The sequence below is a fragment of the Meles meles genome, chromosome 13 (genome assembly GCF_922984935.1).
Source record: "Meles meles chromosome 13, mMelMel3.1 paternal haplotype, whole genome shotgun sequence".
Classification (NCBI taxonomy): Eukaryota; Metazoa; Chordata; class Mammalia; order Carnivora; family Mustelidae; genus Meles; species Meles meles.
In genome coordinates this window covers 61,103,200-61,120,082 of record NC_060078.1, presented here as the reverse complement: position 1 = coordinate 61,120,082, position 16,883 = coordinate 61,103,200, and the positions used below count along the sequence as shown (strand labels likewise).

Genomic DNA, 16,883 nt, shown 5'->3' with positions numbered 1-16,883 from the left:
CTGCAGATGCTGAGGTCCGGAGCTTGAGAAGCTGGGCTAGAGGTTAAGGGCACCGAGGATGGAGCGAACTTTGAGACAGGACAAAACTCACGCGGGACCCAAAGAGCTCCGCGGACAGCGAGGAGCGTCAGATTCAGGCACGTGGGTCACACTCAGACTACTTCCATCGCCGCCGCCACTGCGGTTTATGAAGCTGGATTGCAAAACTGCGGGCCCGGGGCGGGGGGGCGGGGGGGGGGGCACCGCGGCCCCTCCCAAGGCCAGGCAGTTATCCAATCTCGACTAAGATACGGCCCTGTCCTGCAACTCGCTCTCTGATTGGTCATCCTCAAGGGCACCTCCCCCAGGGGTTTCTCACAGCCTAACCCAAATGCCTGTGACAGGATCCCATCCTGCCCACTTTCCCATTCTTTTCTCCCACACCTCCATGGCCACCTGCTTGGCTTAGCTCCTATGGCCTTGCCGGTACCCGGACAAGCCAGTCTTCCCCTGGTACAGCCAACCCTTTGCCTCAGTTCGCTTTAATCCAGACCTACTTGGCAGTGAGGAGAGAGTGGAGATGTCCTCAGCCTCTGATGCCTGCGTTCAGTAATTCGGGTGTCAGTTTCGCGCCTCCCTGAGTCCCTGGGGAACCCAGACCCCGGATGAAGATGAATCTCCCCATAGTCCCATCTGCCCTCTTCAGGTCTGTGATTGTAGTGGAAAGGAGATACTTTTAATATTTTTTTAAAGATTTTATTTATAAGGGCTCCTGGGTGGCTCAGTCTGCCTTCAGCTCAGGTCTTGATCCCCGGCGTCCTGGGATCGAGTCCCGCATCAGGCTCCCCGCTCAGCAGGAAGCCTGCTTCTCCCTCTCCCATTCCCCCTGCTTGTGTTCCCTCTCTCGCACTCTCTCTCTCTCTGCCAAATAAATAATTAATCTTTAAAAGAAAATAAAGATTTTATTTACTTATTTGACAGAGAGATAGAGAATGAGTGGTGGGGGTGCTATCTAAATGACCTTCAAGTGTATCCCTTTGTCCCTGTACTTCACCTCTCATGTGGTTGGCTCTCACTACAGCCATTATCTTTAGTCATGTTAACCGGTCGCACCACCTCCTTCGCTAATACAGTGCTTCTCTCTCTTCACTGCATTAGAACTGGAAAGGAACTCCCAAACCTGGCTGATTGTGACATTCTTGAGCCCCAATCCCAGAGTTTCAGATCCAGTAGGTGGTCCCAGACCGTATTTTGGAAACCATCATTGCCCTCTCATCTAAAACCTACAATGGAGGAGCGCCTGGGTCGGTTAAGCGTCTGCCTTAGGCTCAGGTCTTGATCTCAGGGTCCTGGCCTGGAATCGAGCCCCTTGTCGGGCTTCCCTGCTCAGCAGGGAGCCTGCTTCTCTCTCCCCCTCTGCCCCTCCCCCTGCTCTCCTCCTGCTCTCTGATAAATAAATACAATCTTTAATAAAAGAAAATCTAAATTGGATCATGCTGCTTTCCTGTTTCAAACCCGTCAGTGGCTCTCCCCGCCCCCCCCCCAAAGATTTTATTCATTTATTTGAGAGGGAAAGAGGAGAGAGAAAAAGAGCACACATGCAAGCCGAAACTCACACAAGTGGGGGAAGGTAGACCCGAAGGTAGGCACAACTAACTGAACCACGCAAGCGCCCCCTTCAGTGGCTCTTGACTGCTTCATATGTAGGCTGACACTCAGAAGGTGCTGGGTGCATATTTGATGGATGAATGAATAAATGGAAGAATGAATACTACAAGAATAATACAGGTATTGGGGGAGCTGGACTCAAATCCCAGCTTCACTGTTAACTAGTCATGCCGTTTTAGGCAAGTTATCTAACCTCTTTGAGACTTGAATTCTTCATCAGTAAAATATAGACAGTCATACTTGCCTGCCGACCTCACATGGTTGGGGGTCAATATACAAATCACATAATGTCAAGGAAAGGATACTGTGGATTAGACAGACACATGGAAATGTCAGGGTGAGTCATTTTGGAAAATTTACAAATGCATATAGTGTAAGTATACTCGGTCCTGAGTTTCTCTAGAACGAAGATATTTTACATTGTCTTTCTATGAAGCTTAAAGGTTTTATTTTATTTTTTACAGGTTTTTTTTGGAAGGAGTGGCTTTTTTTTTTTTAAGATTTTATTTATTTATTTGAGAGAGAGCATGCAGGAACGGGGTGGGGATGGAGGGGGGAGTGGCAGAGAGAAAGAAAGAAGCAGACTCTCCCCTGAGCAGAGAGCCTGTCACTGGATGGGATCCCAGCACTCCCGGATCATGACCTGAGCTAAAGGCAGACACTTAACTGACTGAGCCACCCAGAAGCCTCTATTTTTTTTTAAGATTTTATTTATTTATTTATTTATTTATTTATTTATTTATTTATTTGAGAGAGGCAGGGAGAGCACAGAGGGAGAGGGAGAAGTAAACTTCCTGCTGAGCAGAGACCCAGCCTCAAGCTTGATCCCAGAATCCTGAGATCATGACCTGAGCTGAAGGCAAACGTTTAACCAACTGAGCCACTCAGGCACCCCGCCCCTATTTTTCCTTTTTTAAGATTTATCTATTTATTTGAGAGAGAGAGAGCACACACATACACACACAGGCATGGGTCGAGGAGAGGCAGAAGGAGAGAGAGAATCTCAATCATGTTCGTCTCTGAGCACGGAGCTGGACAGAGAGCTCGATCCCAGGACCCTGAGATCATGATCTGAGCTGAAATCAAGAATCTGATGCTTGGGGTGCCTGGGTGGCTCAGTGGGTTAAAGCCTCTGCCTTCGGCTCAGGTCATGATCCCAGGGTCCTGGGATCGAGCCGTGCATCAGGTTCTCTGCTCAGCAGGCAGCCTGCTTCTTCCTCTCTCTCTCTGCCTGCCTCTCTGCCTACTTGAAATCTCTGTCTGTCAAATAAATAAACAAAATCTTAAAAAAAAAAAAAAAAGAGTCTGATGCTTAACTGACTGAGCCACCCAGGCATCCCTAAAGATTTTATTTTTAAGTAATCTCTACACCCAGGGTGGGACTTGAACTTATAATCCCAAGATCAAGAGTCATAGGCTCCACTGACAGTCAGCCAGGCGCCCCTTATTATTTCTCAATGAATGCTTGTTTACCCCACTAGTCCTTGAGCTCCATAAATGCAGGGAATATGTCTATTTTGCTCAACATCATTCCCCTAACACTGGGCACATACTAGGTACTCGGATAATATTTGCTACATGATTGACTGGATGGGTGAAATCCTTAGCCTATAAATCTGGGTGACACTCTTTGTTTCCCCAGGATAAACACACACCACTAGCTTGTCTGGCCTTTGGTTCTTGGCCTCAGCTTCCTCATCTGGAAAATGGGGATAATATCTACCTCAGAAGAATGTTTATGAGGATCAACGAGAGCATATATTTAGTTAAAGAGCATTATAAAATGTAAAGTGTTAAGCGAACATCAAAAAAGATAAATTTGACAAATTTCAGTTTCTTTTTTTTTCAATTTCTTTTTAATAAAGCTGAATTAAATTAACTTAAAAGGAAAGTCACAATCTGGCAAATGGTTGCACAACAATATTAAATGTACTTAACAATACTGAATTACACAGTTAAAATTGGTAAATTTTATTATGTTACTCCTATCTTCCCACCATTTTTTTAAAATTTAAAGGAAAAGTTATAATGGGAACAGTTTTAAGATAAAAAGTTAATGTGTATACAACCTAAAAAGCTTGACCCTTAGACCTATCTCTGACCCTTGGTAAGTGGCTAAAAACATAGATAGGCTCATCTTATTGACTCCAGTGTCTCCAAATCTACCTGTCATTAGCTTCCAGAAAAATCATCCTAAAAGACACATTATCTCATGCCATTTCTCTTTAAGAACAAAAAAAATGATCACGTTTTAGCTTTAGAAAATTCACAACTCCGTTACACAAGTACTGTATTTTATGTTTTTCAACCACTTTACCTCTCTCCACATTGTTTTATTTCTCCAGACATCTCACCCTGACAAATCCTTCTCTTTGTTTGGGCTTAGCTCTAAAGGCACTTGACCTGTGAAACCTAACCTGCTTAAGAGTCAACTCCTTCCTTCTCTGTCTTCCACCCACAGGACTTTGCCCAAGCTGCCTGCTGGTATTGTGCTTCTACAAATGGAGTAAGTTAATTATGTATTTTCTATACTACCTGGTTCCCCCACCCTATCCCAATGGTCATTTTTGCTAGAGCACGCATCCTTGAGGGAAACACACAGCACTTGGCACATAGGCGGCACTCAAAATACGTCTGTTGCTTTGAATTGAATGGGCATCTAGGGGAAATACAAACAGTAAACATATATATATATATTTTAAAGACTCAACTTCCTTAGTAATTATGGAAATGCAAATTAAAGACTATAGGTATAGTATGGTCCCAATTAACAGCCATTAAACCAAGTAAAAATTAAATACCCAACGCCAGTCAAAGCCCTGGGAAAAGAAACATCTGTACCTAGCTAGTGGCTGGGTAAATTGACTTAATCCTTCTAGAAGCACACTTAGGTTACACTTAGCAAGAACCAACTGGTATGCTTTGGCCCAGTCCCTCACCTAGAAATTTAAAACCCAGCAATATAAGCCAAAAGAAAAAAAATCTGTATGTACTGAAACATTTATGTCAGGCGGTGATTAAATTATTAAATACTTAACAGTACAAAAGAGCTTACAGCTACCAGAACATGGAGAAATATGAAACCACGTTTGTAAAATAATGTGAAAGAAAACAATATTTAAAACTGTAACTATCCTATTACCTCAGTTACCTCAAAGTGATGATGTTTTAATTTTTTATTTATTTTTTTTAAAGTTTATTTATTTATTTATTTGACAGAGATCACAAGTAGGCAGAGAGGCAGGCAGAGAGAGAGAGAGAGAGAGAGGAGGAAGCAGGCTCCCTGCTGAGCAGAGAGCCCGATGCAGGGCTCGATCCCAGGACTCTGGGATCATGACCTGAGCCGAAGGCAGAGGCTTTAACCCACTGAGCCACCCAGGCGCCCAGGCGCCCCTTTTTTTTTCTTTTTTTTTTTTTAAAGTTTATTGTTTTAATTTTTTAAAAGATTTTATTTATTTATTTGACACAGAGAGAGAACAAGAACAAGCAGGGGGAGAGGCAGGCAAGGGAGAGGGAGAAGCAGGCTCCCCACTGAGCAAGGAGCCAGATGTGGGACTGGATTCCAGGACCCTGGGATCGTGACCTGAGCCAAAGGCAGATGCTTCACTGACTGAGCCACCCAGGTGCCCTAGTGATGTTTTTAAAGAGTGAAGTTGGAAAGAAACACTAAAACATGAAATCATTTGATGGGGTGGGTGAGATTATAGGAACAAAATTAGAAGTATTTTAAATTTTCTCTTGTGATATTTTAAAATTGATGTCACAAGATTTTGGAATGCTACACATCCAGGAGAAAATGTTTTTAATAGCATAGGAAGTGCTCTGGATAGAATGTAAAATTCCATCCTATCTATGTAGGATATGAGACTATGGATAATATGGTCTCAGATTTGTGGAGCAAAATCATGGAAGACTGTAGATAGAATATTTGTAAACTTTCTGTAGAGGAAAAAAAATATGGAAAAAAACTATGTTGAAAACAAACACTGGAAGGAAATGCACAAAAATGCTAACAGTTTGTCTGGATGGTGGAATATGAATGTTTCTAAAATTATTTTTATAATCAGTAAATGTTCAAAACTAATAATAGGTGATTGAAACTTCGTGGGTTGAATCTTTCCTTTCCATGTGCTCTGTCCCTAAATTGGCTTTTCTGCTCCTACCTTCCCCTTCAGATCCTGCATGATCATGTCAGATCATCTCCTTGCCCCGGTATTTTTACTGTTTGGTTTTGTTTCTATATTTCTTCCTGTGCCTTTGCTCGTTCTTCTTCCCATGCTTCCCACCTCTTTAATGCTATTGATTTTTAAAGTCCTGTCCCTGTCCCTTACTCCTTCTCACTGTGTACTCTCTTTCGTGGTTAATTCCCTTTCATGATCTTACCTGTTACATCTATCTGGCTAACTCCAAACAACTTATCTTCCATCTTGACCTCTGTTTGCCGTACTTGCTCATATTTCCAAACTTCTCCACCTGGCTAATCTGAGTTACAGACAGCTTACATTCAGGTATAGAAAGCCAGCCCACTTTCTTCCTAGACCTGTTCTTTTTGCTGACCTCCCTATTTCTTCTTTTTTAAAATAAAATTTTATTTATTTATTTATTTGACAGAGAGCTAGAGAGCACAAGTAGGCAGAGCAGCAGGCAGAGGGAGAGGGAGTAGCAGGCTCTCCGCCGAGCAAGGAGCCCGACATGGGGCTCGATCCCAGGACCCTGCGATCATGACCTGAGCCAAAGGCAGACACTTAATGATTAAGCCACCCAGGTTACCCCCAACTTCCACATTTCTTTCTTTTTTTTTTTTAAAGATTTTATTTATTTATTTGACAGAGAGAGAGATCACAAGCAGGCAGAGAGGCAGGCAGAGAGAGAGGAGGAAGCAGGCTCCCTGTGGAGCAGAGAGCCTGATGCGGGGCTCGATCCCAGGACCCTGAGATCATGACCTGAGCCGAAGGCAGCGGCTTAATCCACTGAGCCACCCAGGCGCCCCTCTTTTTTTTTTTTTTAAGATTTTATTTATTTATTTGACAGAAAGAGATCACAAGTGGACAGAGAGGCAGTCAGAGAGAGAGAGAGAGGAGGAAGCAGGCTCCCTGCTGAGCAGAGAGCCCAATGCGGGGCTCAATCCCAGGACCCTGAGATCATGACCAGAGCCGAAGGCAGAGGCTTTAACCCACTGAGCCACCCAGGCACCCCATCCAATTTCCCCATTTCTATTTAAATTCACCACCAGGCTCCCAGGCTCCTAGACAGGACAGGCTACATAATTTGTGAGGCCTAATACCAAATAAAAAATAACGTCCCTTGTTCAAAAATTATGAAGACTCTCAAGATAGTGGCAGCAGAACATTAAACTGAGTATAAGGCATTTCTAAGTGCAGGGCCCTGTGGGGTTGCACAGTTACATACCTATGAAGTGAACCCTGTGCCCAGGCTTAACCCTGGGGGCCCATCTCTGATTCCTCTCTCTCCTTTATGTTGGTTTGGTTGACAGGGTATATAATGCATCCACTCACTAAGATGGGAAACAATGTTAGAGGAATAAATGTGAATAGTGGGGTGAGAGGGAGAGAGCTTCAGTTTGGGCGCTATGAATGCAAGGAACACCCAGATCAGAGGATCCAATAATCAGTGTCTAGAACTCAGGTTGTCAATCTGCCTTCGACACTCAGGGTAGAGAATACCACTGAACTCTTGGCTGTGGATGAAACTGGCCAAGGTGAGGTCAAGCACGGCCTTTCAAACTGGGGTCCATAGACCATTTGTACTGTCATCTCCAGCTTGTTAAAAAGGAAATCTCCTGGGGTGCCAGGGTGACTCAGTTGGTTTACATTAAGCATCTGCCTTCAGCTCAGGTCATGATCCCAGGGTCCTGGGATAGAGCCCACATCAATGGTGCATGTGGCGGGCTGGGGGGTAGGGGTGATTCCTCAGCGGGGAATCTGCTTCTCCCTCTCCCTCTGCCTGCTGCTCACCCTGCTTGTGCATTCTCAATCTCAAATGAATGAATGAATAAATAAATAAATAAATATCTTTTAAAAAATGAAATCTCCTAGTTCAACCCAGCCTTCTGAATTTGAATATATTTGGAGGTAGGTAGGGCTTGGAAATTATAGTTTCAACAATCTTCCTGGGTGATTTTTTTGCTCATTAGAGTTTTGGAACTATTAATGAGAATCAGAAGATTGAAGAAGCTACAACCCCAGGGGAAATACCAATGCACAAGGCTTTCATAATTTTTTTGACTGAGACACACAGTAGAAATACACGTCATGTTGTAACTCCATACATACACATATATTGGAAACATCTTTCATTAAATACACATCCTATCCATGTTGTGTCTAATATTTTTATTCCACTGTATTTCATTGTTTTAAAATGCCCATCATGGCTCATTCGGTTAAACATTGGACTCTTGATCTCAGCTCAGGTCTTGATCTCAGGGTTGTGAGTTCAAGCCCCGTGTTGGGTTCCACACTGGGGCTGGAGACTACTTAAAAAAAACATGTCCATCATGACCCACTAATAGGCTGCATCTTATAATTTGAAACTCACTGGTTAAGGAGTTACCAGAAGGAGAGTTAGAAGCCAGGAAAAATAAATTGAAACTCTCCACAGGTTCTTCAGAGTCTAAACTACATTTCAAAGTGTTTAAGAGTCATCTTTGTCATCTGCATCTGAGTAATTTCTTCACTTGTTAACTATTACTGGACAAATGAATTCATGGAGCCCATGGCTCCACCAAGAGCCCATAGTGAGCCCTGCTGTCCAAGCCACCAGCCCAGGTCAGAAGCAGGCTATGCAAGGTGGGGCTACACCACCAGATGTAGGTACTAAAAGGAAGGTTGGAAGTGGCTAGAAAGAAGCCACCCTGGCTTTGTCTTTGCCATCTGCTCCCCAGATGCAAACCCGCTCACCAGACGCTCACCTGCTAAAGATTGTCTCTGTCTTGTGGGCTGTACCTTCCTCTCTTCTCAAGGGCCTCCCTGACCACAGCCTGTCTCACATCCATCTACTGTCGACATCATCTATCTTAAAAAAAGAAAAGAAAAACATTAAGATAAGTGAAATAAGTCAAATGCAAAAGACTACATATTGTGATGCCATTTATATCAAATTCTATTTATTTGAGTCCTTTCTTTTTTCTCTTGATAAGTCTGGCTAGAGGTTTATGAATTTTTTAAATATCTTTTTTATTGGGATGCCCAGGTGGCTCAGTCGGTTAAACGTCTTCCTTTGGCTTGGGTCACAATCCCAGGGTACTGGGACTGGGTCCCATGTCAGGCTCCTTGCTCAGTGGGGAGTCTGCTTCTCCCTCTCCCTCTGCTGCTCCCCCCATTTGTGCTCTCTCTATCAGATAAATGGATAAAATCTTTTAAAAATTTTTTAATTTACATTCAATTAATTAGCATATAATGTAGTCTTGGTTTCAGAGGTGTAGGTCTGTGATTCATCAGTCTTATATAATACCCAGGGCTCATTATATCACATGCCCTCCTTTATTGTTCATCAGCCAGTTACTCCATCCTTCCACCCTTCTCCCCTCCAGCAACGCTCAATTTTAGTGATTTTTTTTCAAAGAGCCAGCTCCTGGTTTCATCAACCTGTTCTATTGTTTTTGTTTTTAGTTTCTATATCATTTATTTCTGTTCTAATCTTTATACGGGATTCTAAAAAAACCCCACAAAATCACAGTGGCAGAAGGCAGGTCAGTGGTTGAATATAGCTAAGTGTTAATTAAGGGGATTGATTGCAATGGGGCAAAGGGAATTTTTCATGGTGATGGAAATATTTTATATCTAAGGAAAGAATTGTTAAGAAAGTTGTCTATGGGAAGGCAAACTGGGTGAATAGGAGAAGTGGTGGGGCTTTTGACATTTTCGGAATTTTTTCTGGGTGTACTAGTTAAGAAATAAATAGCTAAAATAGAGGCATCTGGCTAGCTCACAAGGTTGAGCATGCAACTCTTGATCTTAGGGCCACGAGTTCAAGCTCCACATTGAGTGTAGAACTTACTTTAATTAAAAAAGAAAAGAGGGACGCCCGGGTGGCTCAATTGCTTAGGCGGCTGCCTTCGGCTCGGGTCATGATCCTAGCGTCCTGGGATCGAGTCCCATATCGGGCTCCTTGCTTGGCAGGGAGCCTGCTTCTCCCTCTGTCTCTGCCTACTTGTGATCTTTCTCTCTCTGACAAATAAATAAATAAAATCTTTAAAAAAAAGAAAAGAAAGCTAAAATAAAATAGGTACAAAAATAAACTGAATTTAGGGGTATCTGGGTGGTTCAGTTGGTTGGGCGAATGACTTTTGGTTTCGGCCTGGTCCTGAACTCCGGGCCATGGGATCGCGCCCCACATGAGGATCTGTGCTCAGGGCAGAATCAGCTTGGGATTCTCTGCCCCTCCCCCACTTGCACACACACTCTCTCTCAAAAAAAAAAAAAAAACTTTTTTTTTTTTTTTTAATGAACTGAACTTGGGGGCACCTGGGTGGCTCAGTCATTAAGCGGCTGCCTTCAGTTCAAGTCATGATCCTGGGATCCTGGGATTGAGCCCTGCATCAGGCTCCAGCCCTGCATCGGGCTCCGGCCCTGCATCGGGCTCCCTGCTCTGAGGGAAGCCTGCTTTCCCTCTCTCGCTCCCCCTGCTTGTGTTCCCTCTCTCGCTGTGTCTCTCTGTCAAATAAATAAATAAAATCTTTAAAATAAACTGAACTTAGATTCAGAATTTTCTAAAGAGAGAAATATGATCATTTTTTAAAAAGATTTTATTTATTTATTTGACAGACAGAGATCACAAGTAGGCAGAGAGGCAGGCAGAGAGAGAGAGGGGAAGCAGGCTCCCCGCTTAGCAGAGAGCCTGATGTGGGTCTCGATCCCAGGACCCTGAGACCATGACCTGAGCCGAAGGCAGAGGCTTAACCCACTGAGCCACCCAGGCGCCCCAAATATGATCATTTTTAGACTCAAATTTGAAGTGGGTCATACCTGTTATATGAACATACAGATGTTTTAAAAATACGATTATAACAACAACAACTAACATCTACTGAGTTTTGCCATGTGCCAGGCATGGGCTAAGAATTTAGTAAGAACTTGAGGCATACAGAGGTTAAGTAATGTGTCTAAGATTATACAGTCAGCCAGAAACTGTGGATTTCTGAAGGCGATTGGATCCTTAGAGCATGGAAGAGACTAAGATGGAGTGGGAAGTGCTTCCTGTGGGAGTAAAGTGGGTGTGATAAGAAAGGAAGTTGACTGTACTGGCCCACAAAGGGCCTTGGTGTGAAAGCTGAGCCGGAACAACTAGCAGGGCTCAGAGAACAGGTCCAGCGGCTCAAGATCTAGAGGGTCATGTTGTGGGGGTTACACCCTAATCAGAATTCTCTGGGTAGAATCCAAGGGAAATAAGCTAGGCATGCAAGACATTAAGGATATCCAGCATGAGCCAAGAAAACCTGATCTCAGATGGTTGGCCACCCATCAGGGATGTAGGGCTAACATGTGCCTTTCAGCAGCTGGAAGGGCCAGGATGAATGAGAGGCATTCAGGGAGAAGAGGAAAAATGGGGAAATAGTCGAAGAGGTAGAAGAAGTGTAGGGTCCATGACAGAGAAATCGCCCCCAGTTAGTCCTATACATGGCTTCAGGGACAGAATGGGCTCAGGAGGCCAACTAGTGGATGGAACAGGGTATTGTTTAATTAACCCTAAAGCCTGAGCCTCTCTGGATCCTCTGATTGGGAGGCTGAGCCACTGCAAGCCAGTGTCTTCACCTTGACATTTCACCTAGCTGATTAGATTTTCTCCTGGGATCATTTCCAAATCTTAATTTCTACTGCTTCCTTGAGAGCTCACTCTTCTGATTCCTCTGTGGAAAACCACCAACCTCCTTTGGTTTGTCCCCTGCATATCTGAGAGCTTGGAGAAATGTCAGTTCTGTCCCCGAGACAGGGAACTAGTTCATTAACACTATCTGAATCAGTGCATTCAATAGCTAGTTTCACCACCTTAGAACCCGAGTCCATAGCTGGATTATTGCTAGTTGGTATGCGCCTGAATCGTACTTTTTGTTTTTTGTTTTCCTAACCGTGTCATCCTGCCTCCCCCAATTTAATAGAAGTTTTCTGAGAGCCAGGACCACGTCTGTCACACCATCCAGTCTATCAAAACCTCAAGATTCTACCGCCAAATATATACGTTGCTCTGTCCACTACATCCAAATGGATCTAAGGCAGGAAACTAATAACACACTCAAATTGGCTAATTCTAGAAAAGTTTGATAAGGGAACTATTAAACTAATAAACTGGTGTAGAGAAATACAGGTGGCGGCCACTATACCCTTAGAAGGAAGGAATGGGAGAAGGGAGCCGTTACTAGAACACAGAAACACACAGAGCTTTGTGGAGAAGGCTGCCTGGCAAGAGCTATTACCTGTTCTCAGTTGCCATAGGTGCTCACAGCAACCCTGCAGACTGAGATCTCTTCCCAGTGTTGCACTTTGGCCAAGTACAACCAGAAGCCAGAGGGCCTAGGAGCCAGTTAGTCAGTCTACATAGGTCAACTTCCAGAGGAGGACAGAGTGAACCTGGAAGGGTAAACAGAATATCATCATCTTTAACCTAGACTCCTGCAGTAACCTTAACCTATTGTCTGATTTCTTCACAGCTGCCAAAGTAATCCTTTTTTATCTAATGTAATTAAATATATCACTGAAAGTCACCATCTTAAAAATTTTTTTCATTTTAATTAATTTATTTGTCAGAGAGAGAGTGCACAAGCAGGGGGAGTGGCTGGCAGAGGGAGAGGGAAAAGGAGGCTTCTCACTGAGTAGAGACACCGATATGGAGCTCCATCCCAGGACCCTGAGATCATGACCTGAACCAAAGGCAAATGCTTAACCAACTGAGCCACCCAGGGACCCTTATTATAACTTTATACTAAGTTTAAATTGAGAAGTATTACAAGGTTTTTAAGGAGAGGACTTAATATATATATTTATATAACATATAATTTATAATTTCTACATCTACACTATCTATATATAATATATATTTATAATCTTTAAAATCTATATAAGATAGATTGAGATTTTTCTATATATTATGTACATATAGATTTTATTTTATTTTTTAAAAGATTTTATTTATTTATTTGACAGACAGCGATCACAAGTAGACAGAGAGGCAGGCAAAGAGAGAGGGAGGAAGCAGGCTCCCTGCTGAGCAGAGAGCCCGATGTGGGGTTCAATCCCAGGACCCTGAGATAATGACCTGAGCCGAAGGCAGAGGCTTTAACCCACTGAGCCACCCAGGCACCCTGATTTTATTTTATTATTTTGTTATTTTCTTAAAGATTTTATTTATATATTGGGGAAAGAGAGCAAGAGTGAGCAGGGGGGAGGGGTAGAAGGAGAGAGAGAAGCAGACTCTCCACTGAGCAGGAAGCCCTACTTGGGACTTGATTCCAGGACCCAGAGATCATGACCTGAGCCAAAGGCAGGCACTTACCTGACTGAGCCACCCAGACACCCTAGATTTTAAAGATTATATTTGTTTATTTTGAGAGAGAGAATGAGTGGGGGGAGGGACAGAGGCAGAGGGAGAGAGAATCTCAAGCAGACTCCACACTGAGCATGAAGGCCTACGCAGCTTCACACATGACCTAAACTGAAATCAAGAATGGAATGCTTAACAGACTGAGCCACCCAAGCACCCCATCTTTTGAAATTTTAAATCTTATGCTTGATCCTAGGACCTGAGGATCATGACCTGAGCCAAGGCAGATGCTTAACCATTTGAGCCATCCAGGCGTCCCCATTTTAACTTATTTATTTAATATTTTATTTACTTATTTACTTACTTACTTATCAGAGAGAGAGATAGCACAAGCAGGCAGAGTGGCAGGCAGAGGCAGAGAAGAGATGCAAGCTCCTCCCATGAGCAAGGAGTCTGATGTGGGACTTGATCCCAGGACCCTGGGATCATGACCTGAGCCAAAGGCAGCAGCTTAACTGACTGAGCCACCCAGGAATCCCTTTTTTAAACTATTTTAAAGTGTAGAATTCAGTCGCATTAATTATTTTCACAATGTTCTGCAACCATCACTAATATCTATTTCCAAAATTTTTTATAACCCCAAACAGAAACTTCCCACTAACCAGTAATTTCCCATTTCTCTCACCCTTAAGCCCCTGATAACCTCTCATCTACTTTCCATCTCTGTGAATTTGCCTATGTCAGATATTTCCTATAAGTGGAACCATACAGTATTTTTCCTTTTATTTTATTTTATTATTTTTTTTTTATATTTTTTATTTATTTGACAGAGAGAAATCACAACTAGGCAGAGAGGCAGGCAGAGAGAGAGGAGGAAGCAGGCTCCCTGCAGAGCAGAGAGCCCGATGTGGGGCTCAATCCCAGGACTCTGGGATCATGATCTGAGCCGAAGGCAGAGGCCTTAACCCACTGAGCCACCCAGGCGCCCCGTATTTTTCCTTTTATATCTGACTTCTTTCACTTAGCATTATGTTTACAAGGCTTATCCATGTTACACCATGTATCAGAACTTCATTCCTTTCTATGGCTGATTAATATTCCACTGAATGCATATACCACATTATCCATTCATCTGTTGATGGACACTTTGGTTGTTTCAACCTTTGATTATTGTGAATAATGCTACAATTAATATTAGCATACATGTATTTGAGACCCTATTTTCAATATTTCTGGTATATATATAAGAGTAAAACTTCTGGGTCATATAGTAATTCTATGTTTAACTTTATTTTTTTTCCTTCTAATTTTATTTATTTATTTATTTTTTCAGTGTAACAGTATTCATTGTTTTTGTATGTTTAACTTTTTAAGGAACTCTAATACAGACTTTTAAAAATGATGTAAAATTCACAATGTCTGACTCAAAAAAACCTAAACATCCAAAAAATAAAAGCAAGAAAATATTATCCATAAACAGGATAAAAATCAATCAAAAGAGGCCAGTGATGGACTTAGGGCTACAGAGACCCAGGGTCCTGGCAGCGGGGTGGTCCACAAACTGATAGCAAGGATATAGCCAGCCCACCAAGGCCAGCTGTAAGAAGCAAGGGACTATCTTGGCTGGGTATCACTGGCCCAGATGTCAAAGAATGGGATGTATTCAAGACCACTCTGGGACCATTTTCCAGCAAGTACAAGCAGATGATCCAGAAGCATCCTCAAGTTCCAAGTACAGTTCCAGGACATGTGTGCCACCACTGGTGTGGATCCTCTGACTTCTGAAAAAAGATTTTGGTCTGAGATGCTGGGGATATAAATTATCAAAGTGTGCCTAACCCTTTCATTTCCACTAAAATGGAAGATAGAAAAAAGATCCAAATGAAACTTCTTTGGAGAACTTTGGAGGACCTACAACAATAGGTATTAAAAGGAAGAAGAAATTTTGCCTAGGACATTAGCGAAGACAAACTGATCAGGGTCATTAAGTAACTACAGCCACTGGCTTCAGCATCACCCTTGTGGGTGGCACTTACCTCATCAGTCTGTTCTGAGGTCAATAGAGGTAACACTAGTTGTTGTTGCTGGCAGGGAAAATGGCCACATGAACATCAGGGAGATCAAAGCTAGACTAAGTGAGGCAAGTTCTGGAACATCTGCTGAAGGAAAGGTCAGCCTGGTTGGTCCCAGAAGAGGCACACTACTGTCTGCCAGCTCTTTCCACTGACCTCTACTCCCACAAGATTACCACAGATAAGGCCAGAGAAGTCCTCTTCTGAATCTGAGGGTGTGGAAGAGGGCACAGCAGCTGGCAGGGAGAAGAGAGAGGAGCTATTGGTAAATAAAACCTGAACAACTTTCTTTAAGAAAAGAGAAAAATATCAACCAATAAAAATAGAACCAGAAGGGTGCCTGGGTGGCTCAGTGGGTTAAAGCCTCTGCCTTCAGCTCAGGTCATGGTCCCAGGGTCCTGGGATCAAGCTCCACCTTGGGCTCTAGGCTCAGTGGGGAGCCTGCTTCCCTTCCTCTCTCTCTGCCTGCCTCTCTGACTACTTGTAATCTGTCCGTCAAATATATAAATACATTTTTTAAATCTTTTTAAAAAAAGATCCGGAAATGATGTGATGGAACTAAAAATCAAGGACATAAAAACAGTGATTATAAAAATGCTCTAGGGCGACTGGATGGCTCAATCAGTTAAGCATCTGCCTTCAGCTCAGGTTATAATCCCAGGGTCCTGGGATTAAGTCCCACATTGGGTCCCTGCTTAGTGGGGAGTCTGCTTCTCCCTCTTCCTCCACTTCTCCTTCCCCTTCTCTCTCTGCTGTGCTCTCTTTCTGTCAAATAAATAAATATAATCTTTTAAAAAAATGATCATAAGTTCAAAAAGGCAGGGGAAAACATGGCCACAAAAATTAAGGAAAATGAAGATATAAGAAAGATCACTGATGAAACATCTAGATATTTAAAAAATACATTGTACGAAATGGAAAATACACTGGATGGGATAAAAGCAGATACTGAAGAAAATATTAGTGATCTGAAGAAATAAAATAGAAATTAACCAGTGAGGAGTCCAAGATGGCAGAGGAGTAGGAGACCTTAATTTCTTCTGGTCCCAGGAATTCAGGTAGATAATGATCAAATCTTTCTGAATACCTATGAACTCAACTGGAGGTCAAAGAAAAGAATAGCTGCAACTCTGTGAATAGAAAAGTAACCACTTTCTGCAAGGTAGGAGGTGAGGAGAAGTGAATCCGAGGTGATATATGGGAGGGTAGACTGCAGGGGGTGGGGAGGTGGGGATAGGGAATCTCCATCAGCTGGTTTTTGGCAAGTGATAGAGCAGGTGAGCACAAGATCAGAACTCTTAGAAGTCTGGGGCGCCTGGATGGCTCAGTGGGTTAGGCCTCTGCCTACAGCTCAGGTCGTGGTCTCAGGGTCCTGGGATCGAGCCCTGCTTTGGGCTCTCCATTCAGCAGGGAGCCTGCTCCCCACCCCCCGCCTGCCTCTCTGAATACTTGTGATCTCTCTCTCTCTCTCTCTCAAATAACTAAATAAATAAAATCTTTAAAAAGAAAAGAAAAAAGTACTCTTAGAAGTCTGCTTCAGTGAGGGACATCACCCAGGTGGCTAACTGGGGCAGAACAGTAGGTGGGACAGTATGGTGTCAGGATCCTCGGTGTCACAGGAAGACTGTCAGTGATTGAGTGCGGCAGAGCTCCCAAGTATGGGAGTGG

General features: G+C 43.1%; 1 pseudogene; it reads left to right on the top strand.

Moving 5' to 3' along the window:
- The first annotated feature begins 58 nt into the window (after window positions 1–58).
- On the top strand, window positions 59–15,422 carry LOC123955074 (annotated as a pseudogene).
- Window positions 15,423–16,883: the final 1,461 nt, after the last annotated feature.